Below are 14,888 nucleotides of genomic sequence, written 5' to 3'. Positions count from 1 at the left end.
CCTCAAGCATGTTAGCTCACACACACACACACACACACACCGACTGACCGACAAAGTGGACGTGTGTAGGTATTTTGACCGACCGACGAACTTTCCTTGTCGGTATGTCGAACGGGTAGCACCACCCGATGGCCGACTCCTCCACCGCCCCATCCAACAAATTGTGCCGTCTGTAGCGCTGTCTAGTCAACCGCCCGACAAAAGTATTTTGATTGCTCGATTAATTGAGCGGGATCAGGGGAACAAGTCTTTTGTCACTGCGTGTGGGGTTAAATCCTGCCCTGATATACATAGCAAGATTCGAGGTGTACGAAACTTTAGGGTCAGAGTTTATGGAGAGATTTAAAGACTGTTTGTGGAACAGTCTTGCGAGGAGTATAGCAATACAGACGCCAGAAATGAATAATTCTTTTAATTTTTTTAACGAATCCATAATGGTTTCGTGTGGCACATAGAGAAAATAAAAGTCCGTCGATCTTCTGTATTTCTGCTTTTAGGTTTTATGTCCGAAACATATCGCAAATGAAATCTAAAAACCGAAATATCGACATTTAATGGACGCTAATTCGTTAAACACACTTTCATCATTGGTTGGTTGATTCGGGGGAGGGAACCAAACAGCGAGGTCATCGGTCCCGTTGGATTAGGAAGGATGGGGAAGGAAATCGGCCGTGCCCTCTCAAAGGAACCATCCCGGTATTTGCCTAAAGCGATTTAAAGAAATCACGGGAATCCTAAATCAGGACGGCCGGACGTGGGTTTGAACCGTCATCCTCCCGAATGCGAGTTCAGTATGCTAACCACTGCGCCACCTCGCTCGGTTTTCATCATTGGCACAAGGGTTAAAAAAAGTTCAGTATATATCCAACCCCCCTGCTATGAAAAGTGTGGGATTTTTTTACAGTTCTAACTGTTGCTAAATGCTTAATTTCTTATGTATCTGTGGTTATATTTATTAGATGATGTGTGCCACCACCATTTGTAGCGTTTCTTCTTCGAATGTGAAATGTGTGTATTAAGCTTACAGGTCAGCTTTTATGCTACATTTATAAATAAATTAATAACGTTTACATCAACATATTTTGTTTTATTTATTTTGCTTTACCTTTATGTATTTCCTCAGTCAATCAGAAATAACGTTGCTGTTTTCAGGAATAATTTTAGTTAATAATTGCGGGGATCGAACAGCACAGAATCGTAATGAAGCTAACAGCCTCTCCTTGCAGCTTACAGCCTCTCTCACGACTGCATTCTTTCTCGTTAAGAATGGTCTGCAACTCCGAAATGGATGATTCACCCATTCGTAGACAATTACGAAAATCATCTGCTGTTAGCTGCTTAGGTGACGGAACGTGGGTAAATTATTTTCTTGGATTAGTCACTTTTTTGCCAACGGCTTTCTCCCGGCTTTTTTAAATATTTTTTTCCTCTGAAACAGCCAAGACAAGCCATCATATCTGTAACTCTGTACAACAGGACGGCGCTGTAAACGCTGAGTGCAGTCGGTCGGGACGTGTGTAGGCTGACATGGAATGTCTTGACTATGGGCATTAAAGATTTAGTGCACACTAACTTGGACGCCAACTGGAAATTAACAGAGACCGAACATGGAAGCTTCTCAGTCACGAGTTCATAATATACAGAAACTTGAGAGAATACGCTCACTTCTTCGTCGTAAATTTCACAGTCTTATATAACGCGGTCCTTTTTACAGGTTAATATCCTGAGCTGCGAAATACCTCCAGAATTCTACGCTTTATTAGTACCTACAAACACCTTGTGATGTCCTCCTGCCAATCCATTAGCGTTGCTTCGGTGTTTTATAAATGTTCAGAATTCACGCTTACCCAAATCATCCATAAATACATAAATAAAATCAGTAGCCTTCCTATTACACAATTTGATATCCGTCGCAACTCTTATTAGATCCTTATTCACATTCTATACCCTCAACAAATGTGAGCTCGTAAACAGTCTACGACCATGTACTGGATTCTGACTTCCTTTTCTAAAATCCAAACCAAAACGCTTCTAATTAAAACATTTTTTCGCATCCTTCTTATCCAGTTTCCCATCTTATGTACCAGATATGAACAACTACTGCCGTGTCTTTCACTCTGCTGCAAATGTGTTCCAAGAGTCGGCCCTCTCTCCAATATTATCTTCACTACATAGCTGGCCCTACCCCCATGAACCATGGACCTTGCGTTGGTGGGGAGGCTTGCGTGCCTCAGCGATACAGATGGCCGTACCGTAGGTGCAACCACAACGGAGGGGTATCTGTTGAGAGGACAAACGTGTGGTTCCTGAAGAGGGGCAGCAGCTTTTTCAGTAGTTGCAGGGGCAACAGTCTGGATGATTGACTGATCTGGCCTTGCAACACTAGCCAAAACGGCCTTGCTGTGCTGGTACTGCGAACGGTTGAAAGCAAGGGGAAACTACAGCCGTAATTTTTCCCGAGGGCATGCAGCTTTACTGTATGGTTAAATGATGATGGCGTCCTCTCGGGTAAAATATTCCGGAGGTAAAATAGTCCCCCGTTCGGATCTCCGGGCAGGGACTACTCAAGAGGACGTCGTTATCAGCAGAAAGAAAGCTGGCGTTCTACGGATCGGAGCGTGGAATGTCAGATCCCTTAATCGGGCAGGTAGGTTAGAAAATTTAAAAAGGGAAATGGATAAGTTGAAGTTAGATATAGTGGGAATTAGTGAAGTTCGGTGGCAGGAGGAACAAGACTTTTGGTCAGGTGACTACAGGGTTATAAATACAAAATCAAATAGGGGTAATGCAGGAATAGGTTTAATAATGAACAAAAAAATAGGAGTGCGGGTAAGCTACTACAAACAGCATAGTGAACGCTTTATTGTGGTCAAGATAGACACGAAGCCCATGCCTACTACAGTAGTACAAGTTTATATGCCAACTAGCTCTGCAGATGATGAAGAAATTGATTAAATGTATGATGAGATAAAAGAAATTATTCAGATAGTGAAGGGAGACGAAAATTTAATAGTCATGGGTGACTGGAATTCGAGAGTAGGAAAAGGGAGAGAAGGAAACATAGTGGGTGAAAATGGATTGGGGGAGAGAAATGAAAGAGGAAGCCGTCTGGTAGAATTTTGCACAGAGCGTAACTTAATCATAGCTAACACTTGGTTCAAGAATCATAAAAGAAGGTTGTATACATGAAAGTTTCCTGGAGATACTAGAAGGTATCAGATAGATTATATAATGGTAAGACAGAGATTTAGGAACCAGGTTTTAAATTGTAAGACATTTCCAGGGCCAGATGTGGACTCTGACCACAATCTATTGGTTATGAACTGTAGATTAAAACTGAAGAAACTGCAAAAAGATGGGAATTTAAGGAGATGGGACCTGGATAAACTGACTAAACCAGAGGTTGTACAGACTTTCAGGGAGAGCATAAGGGAACAATTGACAGGAATGGGGGAAAGAAATACAGTAGAAGAAGAATGGGTAGCTTTGAGGGATGGAGTAGTGAAAGCAGCAGAGGATCAAGTAGGTAAAAAGACGAGACCTAGTAGAAATCCTTGGGTAACAGAATAGATATTGAATTTAATTGATGAAAGGAGAAAATATAAAAACGCAGTAAATGAAGCAGGCAAAAGGGAATACAAACGTCTCAAAAATGAGATCGACAGGAAGTGCAAACTGGCTAAGCAGGGATTGCTAGAGGAGAAATGTAAGGATGTAGAGGCTTATCTCACTAGGGGTAAGATAGATACTGCCTACAGGAAAATTAAAGAGACCTTTGGAGAAAAGAGAGCCATTGTATGAATATCAAGAGCTCAGATGGAAACCCAGTTCTAAGCAAAGAAGGGAAAGCAGAAAGGTGGAAGGAGTATATAGAGGGTCTATACAAGGGCGATGTACTTGAGGACAATATTATGGAAATGGAAGAGGATGTAGATGAAGATGAAATGGGAGATACAATACTGTGTGAAGAGTTTGACAGAGCACTGAAAAACCTGAGTCGAAACAAGGCCCCGGGAGTAGACAACATTCCATTGGAACTACTGACGGCCTTGGGAGAGCCAGTCCTGACAAAAGTCTACCATCTGGTGAGCAAGATGTATGAGACAGGCGAAATACCCTCGGACTTCAAGAAGAATATAATAATTCCAATCCCAAAGAAAGCAGGTGTTGACAGATGTGAAAATTACCGAACTATCAGTTTAATAAGTCACAGCTGCAAAATACTAACGCGAATTCTTTACAGACGAATGGAAAAACTGGTAGAAGCCGACCTCGGCGAAGATCAGTTTGAATTCCGCAAAAATGTTGGAACACGTGAGGCAATACTGACCCTACGACTTATCTTAGAAAATAGATTAAGGAAAGGCAAACCTACATTTCTAGCATTTGAGGGCTTAGAGAAAGCTTTTGACAATGTTGACTGGAATACTCTCTTTCAAATTCTAAAGGTGGCAGGGGTAAAATACAGGGAGCGAAAGGCTATTTACAATTAGTACAGAAACCAGATGGCACTTATAAGAGTCGAGGGACATGAAAGGGAAGCAGTGGTTGGGAAGGGAGTGAGACAGGGTTGTAGCCTCTCCCTAATGCTATTCAATCTGTATATTGAGCAAGCAGTAAAGGAAACAAAAGAAAAATTCGGAGTAGGTATTAAAGTCCATGGAGAAGAAATAAAAACGTTGAGGTTTGCCGATGACATTGTAATTCTGTCAGAGACAGCAAATGACTTGGAAGAGCAGTTGAACGGAACGGACAGTGTCTTGATTGGAGGATATAAGATGAACATCAGCGAGGATAATGGAATGTAGTCGAATTAAGTCGGGTGATGCTGAGGGAATTAGATTAGGAAATGAGTCACTTAAAGTAGTAAAGGAGTTTTGCTATTTGGGGAGCAAAATAACTGATGATAGTCGAAGTAGAGAGAATATAAAATGTAGACTGGCAATGGCAAGGAAATCATTTCTGAAGAAGAGAAATTTGTTAACATCGAGTATAGATTTAAATGTCAGGAAGTCGTTTCTGAAAGTATTTGTATGGAGTGTAGCCATGTATAGAAGTGAAACGTGGACGATAAATAGTTTAGACAAGAAAAGAATAGAAGCTTTCGAAATGTGGTGCTAGAGAAGAATGCTGAAGATTAGATGGGTAGATCACATAACTAATGAAGAAGTACTGAATAGGATTGGGGAGAAGAGAAGTTTGTGGCACAACTTGACTAGAAGAAGGGATCGGTTGGTAGTACATGTTCTGAGGCATCAAGGGATCGCCAATTTAGTATTGAAGGGCAGTGTGGAGGGTAAAAATCGTAGAGGGAGACCATGAGATGAATACAGTTAGCAGATTCAGACGGATGTAGGTTGCAGTAAGTACAGGGAGATGAAGAGGCTGGCACAGGATAGAGTAGCATGGAGAGCTGCATCAAACCAGTCTCAGGATTGAACAACAAACATAGCTGGTATGCTAAAACCACCACTTTTTTTTGTATACTCTAATACCCAACTGACATCTTATACAGGGTGTTACAAAAAGGTACGGCCAAACTTTCAGGAAATATTTCTCACACACGAATAAAGAAAAGATGTTATGTGGACATGTGTCCGGAAACGCTTAATTTCCATGTTAGAGCTCATTTTAGTTTCGTCAGTATGTACTGTACTTCCTCGATTCACCGCCAGTTGGCCCAATTGAAGGAAGGTAATGTTGACTTCGGTGCTTGTGTTGACATGCGACTCATTGCTCTACAGTATTAGCATCAAGCACACCAGTACGTAGCATCAACAGGTTAGTGTTCATCACGAACGTGGTTTTGCAGTTTAAAAATGCGGAGTTGGCAGATGCTCATTTGATGTATGGATTAGCACGGGGCAATAGCCGTGGCGTGGTAAGCTTGTATCGAGACAGATATCCAGAACGAAGGTGTCCCGACAGGAAGACGTTCGAAGCAATTGATCGGCGTCTAAGGGAGCACGGAACATAGCAGCCTATGACTCGCGACTGCACAATGATGGGTACAACCCCTTTCCTTGTTAAAGTTGTTGCACATTCTGATCTCAACGTCTCCTTTGGTGACAGAGCGCCAATAAGTCAGAGCATGTGAAAATATTTCCATTTCATCAAACTTTCTTTCTTTCTTTTTCTTTCTTTGCTTGTGCCTTTTTTCCCGTGGAGACGCAGGGTCGGCATGGTTAATCAGATGTGGCAATGTTAGTTTTAAGGGGTGGTTGGATGCCCTTCCTACAGCCACTCCGTACTCCCCGGGAAGTAATTTGTGTATCCCAACTGTCTGCGACGAGTGTAATCCATGGAATATTGCGAAAGTGTTCAGATGTCTGCGAGCCATGTAACTGAGGCGGAACATGGGGACCAGCCTGGTATTCACCTAGAGGGATGTGGAAAACTACCTAAAAACCACATCCAGGCTGGCCGGCACTCCTCGTTAATCCGCCAGGCGGATTCGATCCAGGGCCAGCGCGCCTACACGAGTCCAGGAAGCAGCGCGTTAGCGGTCTCGGCTAACCTCGTGGGTTTCCGTTTTATCAAACATGTGGTAATTACATTTTTGTTCCTGTGGCCGTCTTCGGCAACAGAAGATTCGTAGAAATCGCAATATTTTATCTTGCGTCGATGCCCTGTGTAGCGTTCTGAAATCACTACTATTGACTGATCAATGTTATTGCTGTCACATTCAAAAGAAATTTTACAAATGCTCATAATACTGGAACCAAAGCTCTCTTTTACTAGGTGCATCTGTTTCGGTTCGTCAGAAAACGCTTACCGTGTCTCTCCAGGACTCTTTGTTTTATTAGCTGTAGCTCCAAAGAAAGGAAGGAAAGGTATAGACTGCTAATCTTCTGATGATCGAGTAGCTCTCTGTTTTTGTTTCTTAGAGGTAGCTGTCTTAACATCGTGTTCACTATAGCCGTTCTTACGGAACACGTTTCTTAGATATCAGATCACGGAATATGGTAGCCCTTCTCAGAAACAATTTTAGCTCTGTGTATCAGCATGTTTAATGTTTAAAACTGCTTTCTTTTGAGCTAGATGGTGAAAGCTTTGCGCAGTGAGATTGTTGGCTTCTGGTAAACAGAGTGGCGTAATCGCCTATCTTTGTCACCAAGGATTAAATCATAGCGTGCAACAACTTCAACTGGGGAAAGAAACTATATCCTTACTCGTACGTGAAAACGGGCATCTGATGCTCAAAGACAACAGAGAAATAAACGCAGTAATAGTATAGCTATGAGGTCTCCATGACACTTGGACTGACCAAGAACCTTGGTAACGTCACATTCGGACACCGAACCAGAATTCATAACGTCATCAAAATGGCAGCTGCAGAGAAATTTAAAAATCAAAGATGATGATGGTAAATTTAAAAATCGCAAAGTGACGATGGTAGGAAATATTTAAATGAAACATCAATCACATCACTTAAAAATGAAAGAATGCAGTGGTTGTGAAGTTAAAAAAAGTACTTCTTAGCCTCAATTATAATGAAAGAACCAAGCACAGTAAAGTACTTTTAACAGACATTAAAACGCAACAAAAATGACAAGATAAAAAAAGTTAGAGTATACTAAAAATGAAACTGCCTATCTCAGTGCAGTAATTTTTTACAATTATACTACAATATTTCCGCCAGATCTTTCTCTTTTCATTCGACTTGTCACCGTGTTCCAAAGTATTAGATTACTGGTATTTATCAAGAATTTTGTAAGGACACACACACACACACACACACACACACACACACACACACACACACACACAAACACACACATACAATGGTTATAACATGAACTTATAAGTTAAGCAGTATTTCTTGATGATCAAAGTGTGATTATTTTACCATACTTTACAAGCAGAAAGGAACCTTCACATTACATGTTTCTCAATCTAAATTGTCTGTACAAATTATTAAAATACATGCAGATCACTTATTAGCACTACTGAAATCAATTACAATTTAGCTGATAAGCATTATTACAACTTACAGCTTAAAGTGGACTTGTCAATGAGAATTACTGTAGTAAACAATTGTATTGATTGACCGTTCTCTCGGTTCTTGGTAGACTATTTCATACATTATGAATGAAAACACACACAACACTACCGGGTGAGGTGGCATAGTGGTTAGCATACTGGACTCGCATTTGGGAGGATGATGGTTCAATCCCGAGTCTGGCCATCCTGATTTAGGTTTTCTCTGATTTCCCTAAATCGCTTCAGGCAAATGCCACGATGGTTCCTGTGAAAGGGCATGGCTGACTTCCTTACCCATCCTTTCATACTCCGATGAGACTGATGACCTGACTGTTTGGTCCCTTACCCTGACTCTACCAACCAACCAACTTATAACACTGGTGTAATATTCTACAATATTTATTATTTGTTTCAAAAATCAGTTTTGGCTGCTACGCTATGCTCAGGTACAGAAGGAAGTATGTGGTGCAGTGAAATTTTGTTGGATCAAAGATTTTAAACTAGTGCATCTATATATGTATCCATTTACAGAGACGAAAAATATTAATGTTATAATTACGAATAAAACAAGAGGGATTATTTCAGTGTAAATGCAATGTAACGTTATTTATCTAAGAGATAATATGTGACACATTAACAAATGAGCTCGAGACAAATTACGACAGGTGTTCATTGAAGAAAATAATTGAACAATAAACATTGGTGACATATTACAAAGATGTGACAGAACAAAATAATCTTGTCTTTAATATGTCCTAAATTACAAATAGATGAGATATATTAGTGATATTAAGCAGGTGAGTAAAGCAGTTATGATTATGTTGTTTCTGATTTTTGTGCATTGTGGAATCCGCTAAAGTAGGAGAGCCGCCAGTGGTTGATGCTATTTGTTTGATTGCATTTAATTCCATTTGGAAGTTGTCCCTACTCATGAGGATGGATTTTAGGAGATGTATCATTGAATGAAAGGCAGCATATTTTTGACCCACCACCTCTAGAACGCAACAAATTGTGCACAATTCCGTACTTAGGAAAGGTCTCACTGGATATAGCCAAAAGCTTAAATCCAGGAACGTAAAAACATCATTTTATATCCACAGCACTGTTGGACACTTTTTGCCCAATGGTAAAAACAGCACACCAGCTCTGAAAAATAGTGGAATATATGAAATTACATGTAATTGTGGCAAATTCAATAATTGTGAAGGTCGTTCCATGAACCCTCTGCCAGGCACTTAAATGTGATTTGCAGAGCATCAATGTAGATGTAGGTCAGCCTGGCAGGGCAATATGCTTGAAGGAACACGACAGAAGTTGGAAACTTAGAAAAAGAATATTCTACTTTGGCAGACCACCTGTTCAAAGAAAGCCATAGTTGTGAGGTGAAACACTAAGTATTACATCAAATACATAAAGGAAGGAAGATGAACTACTTTGAAATAATGGAAATTAATAAACATATGTCCATCAATCCAAGCTTTGTACTGAGTGATCAGACACAGTTCCCTTCGCTTCTAACTGCAGATACTATTCATAATCCCATCCAGGCCAAGCTGTAAATTATCCCTCTTACTCTCATGCCCCACTTCCTGTATTAAGTTACTATAATTTCTGTTCTTGTGTTAAAATATTTTACTTTGTACAAACACTGCTGCTTCACTTACCTGCTTAATAGCACTGTTACATATTATCTGTTTGTAATTTATGACTAGTTAAAGACAAGTTTATTTTGTTCAGCCACATCTTTGGAATAAGTCACCAAAGTTTATTGTTTAGTTTTTTCTTCTTTGAGCAACTGTTGTAACTTATCTGTAATTCATTAGTTAATGTGTCACATATTTTCTCTCAGTTAAATGATATTACATAGTATTTACACCGAAATAATCCCTCTTGTTTCATTCCTAATTCTAAGATTAACATTTCTCATCTCTGACAACGAAAATATTCTGTAGATGCACTAGTTAAAAATCTTTGTTCCAACAAAATTTCACTGCACCACATATTTATCTTTCTACCTGATAATTGCGTAACACCCAAAACCTGGTTTGTGAAACAAATAATGAATATTGCAGAATATTACACCAGTATTATGTGTGTTTTCAGTCATAAAGTACACAATGTCATTCCTACATCTACAATCGTCAAGAACTTTTCTCTGAAACCAAATATTATAGTTCTCCAATACTAGGGTATAATTACATCTTGCAGTTTAGAATGTTGTCATCTTCTGCTCTCACTCAGTAGAAACTGAATGAATCTATCATAGAATAGCAAACTGAACCAAAGGAATAAACATTCGTGTTTGTAAGATGGATTTGAAGTGATCCAGACGCCATAGCGACTTCATGAGAGATGTTAAAAAGGTCTCACCATAAGATATCACTGTCAGCAGAAGATGCATAAAGTCTTTTACTGGAAGATAAAGTTAATACTTAAGCATGGTGTCACTGTAATGCAAAAATGGATCTTAGTTGACTTTAAAATGAACTCATAACAATTAATTTTGTTCTTTTATTTTTGTCAAAATGTTTATTTTACAAGCTGTAAAATTAAGTTTAATAGAAGGTGGACCTCAATCTGATACCTTTCATTCATGCTGTAACGCTTACAACAATATTGATATTGAGAGATAAAGACATCAGCCTGAAAGACTAATGTCAGCCTGTCAAATTTATGTGAAATATCACATAAATATGGTGATGATTGCTTTGAAATAAATAATACTCAGCTGCATTCAGATTAAGACATTCTTCTCCAAATTCAATACGAACTGTAAAAAATAATTCACATACACTTTTTGATTCCATTAATCCACTCAAACAAGAAAAATGCAGCATTAGAGTCTGCAGCAGTTTCACTCTGTTGTCACTGTATCAATTTGAGATCCTCAGGAATAAGCTGTTTCAGAATGTTGATGAAATCTTGGCAAAACAACTTTCATGAAAAGACCAGCTTTACACAGTTGATATTACCTTTTAAAAGTAATTGAATGGAAGAGTTTAATGATTTAAAACATACTTCTGACTTCATAACTTGTAATAAACGTGTATTTCGCTCACTTAAGTTAACAATTAATCTTTCATTTAATGTTTGTCAGAAATAGCAGACATTATTATAAGTTTATTCATTTTTGTCATACAAGGCAGAAACGAATCAATAATTTGGTCTCGGTTTAATATGTGCCTTCCGGCCATGTTTTTATCTGGAAGAACAAGAAGAAGATTCTATGAACACTCTAGCACGAAAAAGAATTGATACTATTGGTAGCAACGACCTTCATACTTACATTTTGGAGCTGAAAATGGTTAACTTTGTGTGTACACAAAATCTCTTGATAGCACACACATAGGGGACAGCAAAAACGCTATTAATAATTTGCTACGAATTGCTGCCTTGCTTTAGTATTATCTTTTCGATTAGTCAGTGAGTCAGTACTTTTACTATCACGAAGCGTGTCGGATATAGATGACTCGACAAAAATGCACATGTGCTTTCTCAGAATGACAAGCTAGAACAATAACCTTGGAACAAGCTGTAGCTAGTCCCAACAAGCAAATATGCTTTGTTGTCAGCTTCAGGCTTGCCAATGCCCATCCATAGAAACTAGCGTGCCAAGAGTCAGATGCATCCATGAGAAAGCATTATTCATGTTACAAAATGGTATGGTTTGTAGAAACATCAAGCATAATTTCGCCAAGCATCAGCTATATCATTAACTTACATCCATTGTAGACTGTTTGTTGTGATAAATAATGTAGCATAATTAAAATAACAAAAAGACTGTTCAGATTCTTTTGAACATAGTTCCAATTTACTCAAAATTCATATCGTTCGGAGAATTTTGACCATGATGCAAAATTCAGATTGTCTGGGAAACTTTTTATCATGAAAGACTGTATTACTGCTTGCTAGTTCATCCCTAGTGGTGCAGCGGCATTCAGCTGCGTCTCATAGTGCACCACATTCACAGTCATCTTGCAAATGAGTTTTTTACAGACCCATGGTACTGGAAAAGTTTTTTGCCTTTACTATACATTAATTCGTGCCTGTTGTTTGCTGTTTATTGTGAAAATCGCTATATATATGTAAGATGTAATCATCATTTACAAACTGTGGTTACCACCATACAACAGTGTGGTATGCGGACTGCTACCTGTGACTGTGATATCAAGATTGCATACCTCAACTGGGATCAGTTAATCTTCCGACAGTGTCTAAAAATAAATAAATAAATAGGAAACACTTCCTTGATGTTCTGCAGCTGTTATCAATAGGAATGTAGCGACATCAGAAGACTGTTTCGAAACACAGCTTACCTTGATCATAAGTAAATGTAACGTATTTTTTGTGATATAAGATGAGTGTTTCCAGAGTATATACTACATATTACTGTATTGCTGAGTCTCCACGTCAATGAATTTTGAGTTGGCGACTTTGAAAATTTCTTTATAGTACGTGAAAGTGTACTCGAAAATGAATTTGGAACTGTAACACGTAGCAAATTTCCTAGTATGTCAAAGTGAAACCGCCCTTCGAAATGAATTTGGAAATATGGTGTGCAGCAAATTTGCCATATATCAAATGGTTCAAATGGCTCTGAGCACTATGGGACTCAACCACTGTGGTCATAAGTCCCCTAGAACTTAGAACTACTTAAACCTAACTAACCTAAGGCCATCACACACATCCATGCCCGAGGCAGGATTCGAACCTGCGACCGTAGCGGTCGTGCGGTTCCAGACTGTAGCGCCTTTAACCGCTCGGTCACTCCGGCCTTGCCATATATCACAACATTTTGAAATATTCTTCAGGCATCGTATCTTTTTTTTTTTTTCCTTCCTGATACAATCTTTTTAATCTTTGCTCATAGTCAAAATAAAATACTGTTCACAAACAATTATTCTCCACGTCATGCTACTAGTAGTACAGTTTTCTATTTTAAGATGTTTTAAATAAATACTATGGCTTGGCGATCTATGTAATTTAGATAAAATGTCTAGCTTTGTCACATGTAAATCTTATACGCAGTTGAATACTACTCTAAATGTATATACACTTAATGGATCGACTTACAAATTTATCCAAACAGCACTTGTCTTGAATATATATTTCCAAGCAGTCCCGTACGTTAGCCCTATGGTATTAACCCTTTGTCTCTATATTTGTCAACACATGACGCCCTTCTTACTAGTCTGGTAACAATAACTAGATATTTCTGATACTTGCGTACAGGAAGTAACTTTCTCTCCCTCGAATTTCGTCATTGCTTCTACCAATAAAAAAAGACATATAATTTTGTAGTTTAGCTCTTAGAACAAAACGTAAACAAGCCACATTATACAAATGTCACATAGCAGTCCTAGTTGAATGTTGGCGGCATGTGAAGCGTGCTAAGCTCACTTGATAGATATTCATAGAGGACGCTGTTACATCTGTATCTCACCCCTCCTCTCCCGACGCCCCCCCTCCCCCCCCCCCCGCGCGACCTTCTCCCCCACCCCTTCCTCTCCCTCTATATCATTACATATCCTAACAAACTCTTCATCTAACAATAAATTTAACTGATCTTTTAGGCTTAAAATCCAGTAGCTAGCACCCACTGTACACACACTATCGGCTTCCGGTGTTAGAATACTATTCAAGATCCAGTAGCTGACGTCCACTGTGCACATACACTGACAGCTTCTGGCGATACAATACTATTTAAGCTCCTGTAGTTGACATGCTCTACACATACATGTCATCTCCTGGTGACACATAGAGTTTTAAGATTCAGTACTTGACGTTCATTCTGTGTTAAATATCATTTAAGAGCCTACACCTACATACTATTTGAATTCTGAATGCATATCTATCTGGAATTGTCACCTGTCACTGCCTTGTGTGATTAGCACACTTTTTTGTTTCATTTTTTCAACTGTAACTTAACATAGGAAAAGAAATGAAAAAGAAGATTCACAAAAAAAGGTTGAAATGGCTCTGAGCACTATGGAACTTCACATTTGAGGTCATCAGTCCCATAGACCTAGAACTACTTAAACCTAACTAACCTAAGGACATCACACACATCCATGTCCGAGGAAAAATTCGAACCTGCGACTGTAGCAGCAGCGGTTCCGGACTGAAATGCCTAGAACCGCTCGGCCACAACGGCCGGCAAGAAGATTCTTAGCTATGCAGAAAATCAAAACTGCTTCAAACATTGGTAGCAGTAAGAAAGTGGGTGCTCATAGCAAGTGCTAGTAAACTGTACAAAATTCCCAGAAACCCGATGTATAAAAATTCTGGAAAATATTCAGCTCAAAGACACATGGACCACTCCTATATCTGGTTAAGGGATGTGAAACTTGATTAGTTAACTGGAATTTGGAGAGTCAAAAGAATGGATTCCATACTAGTAGATGTGATATCGTAAGCGTAGCACGCATCTCCAGGCAACACCATAGGCTTCGATAGGTCGACAACCCACTCCAGAGACGGCGAATAGTGCAGTGACTGCCGCACCAACAAGTCGCAGCGGTGGCGCCGCCAGAGAAGTGATAAGTGTCGGCCCCACAGCAGAGCAGATAATTCCAAATCAGCTCGACTACCAAGAAGACCACTTCCTACTTGTGTACTTAGTGCCGCATCATCTGCTTCTAGAAAGTCCACACCACCCCATCTTCAGTGAATATTCTAGTGGGACAAAAACTGTTTATTAGGTAGCTGAACTTAAGGACCACTTGCCTGAGATGATTTGTACAAAAGTGAGTACTCGTCAGTAAATGTGAGCATTCTTGTCACTAATCATTATCAGTGTTTCAGTGTTCTGCTCTTTCTTCTCTCATAGTGTTTCCCTCAGCGCCCTATAAGAAATTGAGGGTGGTGACGGGTAAAACCTCCTTCTGCGGTTGTATCAAAAGCAC

Source organism: Schistocerca cancellata, chromosome 4, assembly GCF_023864275.1.
Source record: "Schistocerca cancellata isolate TAMUIC-IGC-003103 chromosome 4, iqSchCanc2.1, whole genome shotgun sequence".
NCBI classification, from domain to species: domain Eukaryota; kingdom Metazoa; phylum Arthropoda; class Insecta; order Orthoptera; family Acrididae; genus Schistocerca; species Schistocerca cancellata.
Note: the sequence above shows the minus strand (reverse complement) of the source record.